The sequence below is a fragment of the Nannospalax galili genome, unplaced genomic scaffold (assembly GCF_000622305.1).
Source record: "Nannospalax galili isolate Female #2095 unplaced genomic scaffold, S.galili_v1.0 scaffold844, whole genome shotgun sequence".
Taxonomy (NCBI): Eukaryota; Metazoa; Chordata; class Mammalia; order Rodentia; family Spalacidae; genus Nannospalax; species Nannospalax galili.
Window position 1 is genome coordinate 565,912 of NW_008351662.1, and position 8,870 is coordinate 574,781.

Genomic DNA, 8,870 nt, shown 5'->3' on the forward strand with positions numbered 1-8,870 from the left:
TAGTCACTCTGAAGACAGTTGAGAGATTTTTAAGGTCGGAACAAGTCATAAACAGTCAGCTTTGCCAAGTCAAACTGAATCACTGAGTATCTTATAAAGGAAATTCAGACTTAGGAAAAGAAGACCTATTGAGCTCAAAGGTTTTCATTATTTTTATCATCTTTCAGATAGAATTTCAATGATTCCCAACCCACTTTTAAGATAAAGAATATATGGAATGTAAACCATTTAAAAGTGTAATAGTGTGCAAAATATTTATCTAAAGTTTGTGTCTTGAACTCTTTCCTTGTTGCAATGTTTATAGTGATAACAGTAGCAATTATTGGTACTTGCATCCCTTTTCCTGAAGAGCTATGAACACATGTATATTTACTTCAGATGGGGTACCAAGGACAAATCAAAGGAACAATTCTTCCCAAACCCAGCTCACTGAGTATGTGAGTTTGTTGGGTTTATTCAGGTTACTTACAGAAACATTGGTGATTCAAAAACAGCTACATCATTTAAAAGACCTAACTCATGGTGAGTGATAACCCCATTAACCTACAGTACTGGAATTGTGCATTCAGTTAACCTTCCACATCCTGTATGCATTAGCTCTCCATCTCCCAAGATCACATACAATTTGAGAGCAGGGGGTAGCAATGATTGGAATCCCAGGTGAGGGTCCTGTGATTGTCCTTCACATGCTTCTACTGGGGAGTGTCTGTACCCCATTACAATTACCATAGAGTCAGGTATCACTGCAATGGTCTATTATTTTGCCATGATGACAGTTCAGACAAAGCATTATGTATTTGATTAGAGAAACTTTGGTCCATGATGGAAAGATGGTTATGCCCTGGCTAGAAGAAATTGCTTTACTGCAACACCTGTTCTAGACCAAGAATCATGTTAAGAAGATTTTATTGAAGTTTATAATATTTTTATTTTTGGGTTTGATTCATTGAGCCTGATGTCTTCTACGTTGAGGGGAAATGTTTAATTATTTTTAGTTTGCATTTCTTTACACCATTCAGGATGTTTAGGAAGCTCTTAAAATGTTTTTAATATTCATTTATTTTTCTCATACAAATTCTTTAATAATTGTGCATTCATCTTTCAAGCTAATTTATTTTTTAGGCAAGTTCTCATTATGTAGCCTTTGGTAGCCTGGAACTCACTACACAGATCAGGTTGACCATGATCTCAGAGATGTCCACCTATGTCTGCCTCCCCAGTGCTGGGGTGAAGGGTGTGTGGTAACATACTTGACCACCTGATTTTTAGGAAAATTCTTACTCTGTGAAACGTATTGGTGTTCTGCGGACTCTCTTCTGACCAGTTGAAACCTTAGTACTGATCATGTAGCTTATTTATGGAAGCATTTTTAGAATTTTGGTTCATTATTTTAGAAATATTACCATTTGTTTTCCTTTGTTGTACTTAAAAAATACTTGTACCTTGTCAGTCAAAGTATTGTCTTATTCTAAATTTATCATTAAATATTTGCCACAAATCAAATGTAGCTTATGTTCTGGTATATACTTCTTCAATACTGAAGTCCTATATTAAACATATTTTATTCATAAAAAGAAAGAAATTAACATTATGCCTTAGAGTTTCACATTTTTAAAGGGAATAAAATATGAATGATACGGGGTTGGAGAGATAGTTCAGTGGATAGGAGCACCTGCTAGCCTTGCAGAGGACCAGAATTTGGTTCTCAGTGTCAACAAGGCAGCTCACAACAATTTATATCTCCAGTATCTCCTCTGGCTTCCATGGGCAACATGGTGCAAATACAAACATACAGCAAAAACTCATACTCATTGCATTAGTCAACTTTCTGTTGCTGTGATAGAAAAATCATGATCAATGGAACTTATAAAAGGAAGAGTTTATTTGGGCTTATGGTTTCCTGGGGCAAGAGTCCACTGTGGAAGGAGGGCACGATGGCAGAGGTGGCTGGAGGAGGAGCAGAAGCTAAGCTCTTACATCTTTAAGCAGATACAGGAAACAAGAGAGTGACTCAAGATCTGGCAAGGCTTAAGAACTCCATAAGCCTGCCCCCAGTGACGTGCTTCCTCTAGCATAGCCACACCTTCTAAGACCTCCCCAAACAGCACTGCCAACTGAGAACAAAATGTCCAAAACCTTGGAGTCTATGGGGGACAATTTCATTAAAACCGTCACACTCATAAAAAATAAAAATAAAAAAAAATTTATAGTAAATGGTAGTCAAGAGATACCCAGTATCATTAAATTATTAATGAAAGATGTGGAATTCAAATCCGAGGTTATTATTATTCAAAAGCTTAGTGTTTTCTCTATAAATCAATTCAAATGGATATATGAATGAGGTAATAAATTAATAGATCAATTATTGTTTGATTCTATACTATTTTTTAGTGAAAAATAAATTCATTCCAATTACTCTTTTAAATAATGTTACAGAAATTTTAATCACTATATGTTTTAGTATTTTCCCCAGATGATCATCACTTATCATCAGTAACTGTCAATCCGAAGACAGTTTCCTGTGTGTTTGCACGCACTATATTTTCTCCCTCTGTGGGTCATTTGAAGACACATTCCAGACATAGCACTTTATTCTTAAGTATTTCACTATCATCTCTAAAACATAAGAGCTTATATATTTTTAAACAGCAAAAATATCATTGCAGTATACTGTGTAATAAATTGTTAATATTGTCAAATATATGGTTAGTGTCCGAAGTTCCCAGTTACTTCATTAATAATGAAACAGATTTAGAAACTGCTTTGACTCAAAGACTTTGACTCCTGAAATTGGCCTACATGTCACCCAGAATTCCTGACCCTCATAGGACAGAGCACCCCAACGTGATGAGGTGATTATCCTTGAGAAGGGGCTGCACTCTGGAGCAGCAATTATTGTATCCCAAGAACCAGTTCAATCCATCAGGTGTTGACAGTGAAAATATTTCTCTGGATCACCTTCCAGAACCAAAGTGGAGACAGAAGCATACTAGCCTACATATTGAACAGGACCACATTGAAATCAGGCTCTCTCCAACACCAAGTGATTCCATATTGTGTAAAACAGTGTTTTCTTCCAAACTAGACCTGGCCCTCAAAGACGCCATTTCACAATAAACTTTTGACTTTATTTTGAGGATGGAGAATGACTCTGTACCTCAGCAGACATATAAATAACAACATCTATCAAGCACCACCCATGAGGCACATACTGATTAAAAAGTAGAAAAGGGGACACCCTATACATTTTTCAATGTGACCTGGGATTATAGGAACACACGAGTGTATCAAAGTCATATAAGAAAAACCAGACACAAAAACATAGGAGACACACCAAACAGAAAAACACACAACCCCCCTCACCTGAACCCCATAAAGCAGAGGGTACCTAACACTGAGAAGACAGGGGTCCTATTGCCCTCCCATCTGACTACCCAATGTGCATATTAATGAGACAACAGGCAGAGGACACTGTGCTATCCCAGTGGCTTCATCTCAGTCTCTGCGAGTTACAGAACCACAGTCTCTGTGGTTTACAGAAATTGCTATCTGAGGGACTATCTGCTTGTCAGTTGGATCTAATATTCATCCATCTGACCATTTTTTATTTTAACCCAGCTTTTATCTTAACTCCTAGCAGCTTACATGATCCTGCATCTCACTTCTATAGTTCAGCTCTGACTCTGCAACCCGGATTCTTTTGTAGAAAAAGCAGAGAGCAGAACCAACAGCTTCTCTACACCTTCAGCTTAGTCTGCATCTTATTTCCACAAGGCTACCTTTGCCTCTCTATCAGCTTCCCAGCTTCTGCCTCTCAAGCTTCACTGGAACTCCTGGAACTCTGCTCAAAACTCTTTAACCCTTTGCAGCAACACACAAATACACACATGTGTACATATGTAAAACATTTACTGTCTCATGTAAAATGTGTGATTCTCAGATTTAGTATTGCTAAGTAAGATTGAAATGAGAGAAGCTGTGTTTGCCTCGGTCAAGGAAATACACGATAACCTGCGAAGTTACTACCAACTACACCAGCATACCTCTTGGTATGTGTAAAGTCTAATTCCCTGCTGGAAGGTGCATGTGGTGTCCGGTTCCCTCCTCCCACTGTCCTTATGACTACCGGAGGCAAGAATTCTCCAAAAACAGCCATTTGGAAAATCCTACCTGTTTATTGGACTCTCTAACTGAGCTTGGGGTACTGGTTTACTTACAGATGAGTGGGCGCCCCCCATTTCACAGCTGTGCTGCAAAGTCCACACCCTAAACATAAATCCTGTGTCTTCCCAACAGCCACCCAAAATGGTGAGAGACCTGCCTCGTGGCTTTCTCCACTTATCCTTACCCACCTCCCCCACCCCTTCATTCAGACTCCTTCCACAGAGCATGGGAAGGAAATGGGACTCTAGCTTGCCGTCATAGTGGTGGGAGGAACTTCCAGGTTACAGTATGTATTTGTGGCACATCAACAAATTCTGTCACGGTGGAAAGGCATAAATAAACTCATCCATGCTTATAACATAGCACCCTCATGACAACTACTTCATAATTTATATCCTTTGCTTTCCTAGCACCAATTCTTCCTCTAATTTAACATAAACCTCATGTCAGTATCCCAAAGATGGAGTTGAAGGCAACAGATGCCTTTATTTGTTCCTCTTCCCAATACGGTCATATTGAATAAACCTGCTTTCACTATGACTTAGCTCTTTGATGTATGAGGGGTGGGCCTCTGAGTCTAGTTTATTAAAGCCAGCTAGAGCTCAGGTTTTACCCTAAAACCTACAGCTGTTCACACTATACCTCTTACAGTGCCGCTGCATGAAGCAGAATCTATGAAAGGAGCCATTTATTATGATTGAGTGATGAGTCTGAATTCTTATTGCTCTTGGATGATCTATTTTCTTTCTTCTCTCCTCCTTCTCTTCCTGCTCTATCTTCTGTGAATTATTTGTGGTAGAACCTGGCTGTTCATTCACTCCGCAATGTCTGACAATCAGATTTGACTTATTATTCTTGCAGGCTCTCTTCATCATGACCCTCTGTACTCAGGATTTTCTCCACATTAATAGGTCTAGGTCTCAACCTCAGCACTGTGAATAAATTTTATTAAGATAATTTGAATAACACTTTGCCGTGGGTAACTTCCTATACATTTTAGGATATTTAACATTATCCTTGATTTCTACTTACTTGATGCCCCATTGACAATATTAAAACAAAAATATCTCTAGAAATGGCCAACCATCTCTAGGAAACAAAATTGCACTTAAGAATTACCAATCTATATCAGGGTTTTAATAGCTTTGTTGTTGTGCTTGATACATTGTCATATGTTACAGCAATTTAGTGGAGCTGGCTTTTTTCACCAATTCTCTCTTTCAATGAATGAATGTTTCAAATACTTACAGAATCGTTAGGGTTCCAGAACAGTGTCTAACTAATTTAATCGATCCTCATATTTTTTTAAAAGTAGATACTTCCATAAAGAAAGAGCATCCCTCATTGATTATTTGGTTAGACTAAGTTGTATTTTGGGTAAATAATAAAGGATAATTATTGACTTTTAATCCATTACCAGTTTATGAAAAACTAATCATTGTCATTCTTTGAATATTGACAGAACACTCTGATCATTTTCCTTTCCTTTTTATAATAATTAATGGTTTGATAAAATCATAGTACGTCCATGAAGTTCACTGCCCCCTACTGTTGACTGAACTACTTCATCTTTAGCCAATGCAGTCACATCAGTTTGACTCCTAAATTCTTTTCACACAACCACAGTGTTCTTTGAAGACTTCCTTAAGATGTTCTGTAAAGACATAATCCAGGTACAACATTTTAAAATTCCTCCCTAGGCTTAAAACAAGCTTTTCTCTAAGAAACCTTTGCTCCTTTTTAAGAATCTATTCCTGCACTTAGATGTGACAGTACTTTGTAGTCTGAGCACCCTGCAGCCTCAGGCAGGAAGATTTCAGTCCCCAGGCCAGCCTAGACTACATTGAACCTTATCAATAATAAGAAGAAATAAATTTTAATGATTATGTTTTATTACCTTGAGTTCTTTAAAAAATAGAGCTTATGCTGCCTAGTTGGATTGCAGAAGGGAAAACATTAATTTCTGCATGTCTTGCTTGAACCGTTTACACAAATAATAAAGACACTGAAATGAGAGTGGGTACTGTTTATCCTCGTACTTCTAACACAATAGGCTAACTTGTGAGTAGTCACTGTCTCGAAACTGATTGCTGTGAAAATAAAGAAATGGTTTCTAGCTGCGTGGTGTGAGTGGCGTTAACATCTGCGCATGCTGAAATATCAAGTGCACGCATTTTCATTAGTTTCTCTTCCCTAGCAATCAGTGCTGAATGCAAAAGAGCCACCATCTTGATAAGGACATAAATCTTCTTTATTAAGGGAACCAAATATACATTAAACAAAGTAGCAATAATTTTATGTTAAAATAAAACTGTCCACATTAAAAAAGAATAAGAGTCAAAGAAAACTGCCTTAATTTGCACTACCTGTAGAACAAATTAGCAAATGTTGTGACCATCTGTGAAAGACACCAGGGCCACATAAGACATGGAATTATTTAATGTGTTAAATCCATTTAAAATGTTTGTATCCTGTTAGTTCTAACATAATTACTATGTTAATTTCTGTGTGTTTTGCATATTAAACAGAGCTCACTCTGGGAAGCTAATGGCCGCTATGTCAGCTTTTTATTAAATCACAAAATAAACATGCACAATCCTGCTTCCAAAGATAATTAGTTTAGTATTTCTGCCAGAGTTTAAATATTGAGTATGCTTTGAAGATTCGACTTCCATTTGGAGTGGCAGTGAACATGTGGGGCCTGTGCTATGACTCTTCAGGGCCTTTGAAAGGTATGCACTCCAAATTGGAATTTTAAAGTTGTGCTTTTGTTCTTTACCTTTAAGTTTGTGCTTTGCATTCATACCAATCAGAAGACATTTATAGCCCACTTCTGCGTAGAAATGTTTATGTAGGCAGAATGAGCTTAAACAGGGAAACATAACTTGCTTTCTCAATGCATAGGTTTACAAGTTTGAAACAAGAGAAACAAAAATATACATCCAAATTGGTATGTTTTTAAACAGAAGTCACAGAAAAGTGACCAGGAAATCCTGGATCGTTCTGAGTTCAGACATCTTTGAAGAAAGGAGAAATATAACCACATTCCCAGAACAAGAAAGAACAAGCACCAGCACTGGGGCCTCACAGGTTTCCTTTCCATACAGTTGTAACATGTGAGATTTTTCAGGCCTTGTGGTCCAGGTCAGGCCTTCAGGGATGCACTCTATGACAGAGTTTCAGAGCATATGGCCAACAATTGCTCAGCTGCCTCTCATATTCTCTGAGCATTAACCTAGTAAGGTTGGCTTTCTTCCTTCCTTCCTTCCTTCCTTCCTTCCTTCCTTCCTTCCTTCCTTCCTTCCTTCCTTCCTTCCTCTTTCCTTCCTTCCTCCCTCTCTCTCTCTCTCCCTCACTTCCCTTCTTCTTTTCTTCTCTCTCCACTTCCTCTCCCTCCCTCCCTCTCTCCCTCCCTTCCTTCCTTCCTTTTTTCCTTCCCTCTTCCCTCCCTCCCTCTCTCCCTCCCTCCATCCCTCCCTTCCTCCCTTCCTTCCATTCCTTTCATTACTTCTTTTTGTTTTGGTGGTCATTGCTGTTTTGTTTTTCAATGGTGGAAAACAGCTATTTTGGTCCTCTGATTGACTTAATGCAACTTCAGCTCCATTACGTTTATTCAAGATCATCTCAGGAATTTCATTCACTTGAAGCCTTCATTTCTACTGCGTTAAGTATAAGCAATATCATTTCTGTCATATCTGAAGCAAAATCAAGTTATATTATTTAGACATTGAACAGAAAAAACTGGGGAATATATTACATGTTTTATTTATATGCAGATTATGTATACTTAAGTTTCAATCATTATTTATATATCAAGAGTGGCCTTTCACGGTAATAGACTGTGCTTATTTCTATTTCTTATTGTTAGGTAAGAGAAGAAATAAGGTTGTTGTAGGCAGTCTTATATTCCAAAGAAAAGATATTAACAGTAATGTTATAGTATCAAATTATTTTATTAAATTTTAATGCTGCTCTAAAAATCATATATATTAATTTTATATTTTAATCTTATTAAGTAAATGTTTTCATATTTAAACATTAATGCTTCTTTTGCCATCTGCTATTTTTTTTCAAATATATTTTATATGGTCTGAAAAAAAATGATTTGTCAAGTCACTACAAATGTTGCTAAAGTAAGGATCTGCATGGGGAAATGAAAATTGTCAAAAGCAATGATCACAGCTAGGGCCGCAAAAGGTCCCAGCCAGACTGGACTATAGAATTTGTGTGACATTGTCTCAGGAACAGAGGCAGGGTGCATTGACCACAGCCACTGAAGCAATAATGTCAGGGTCAAATCCAAGACTCTGTCTGCACCTTGCAACCTTGCAGCAGTGATTTGTCAGGTGGTGACTTTCCTTAGGACAGCTGAGTATTTAGTACATTTCATCTCTCTGAATAGACCTTTCTCCAATCTGATTTCTGTAGAAAGAACACCAAGATGGAAAAACTAGGAAGGGGATGAGTCCATCATCAGAAATTTCTACAGGACAAACCTGGTATATGAATTTTTCTTCCCAATAAAACATCTCCTTTGTGGTCCAAACCATGAGGGACAGAATGACACAGCTGAACATAGACAAGCAAAAGTAATAGAGGTACCACAGAGCATCCACCTGGAAGAAATGACCAATTCAGAATGCACTCATTTGAATGTGGACTAGTGTGGTGGATCACACTAACCAAAGTCTGTAAAGTCTGTAGCT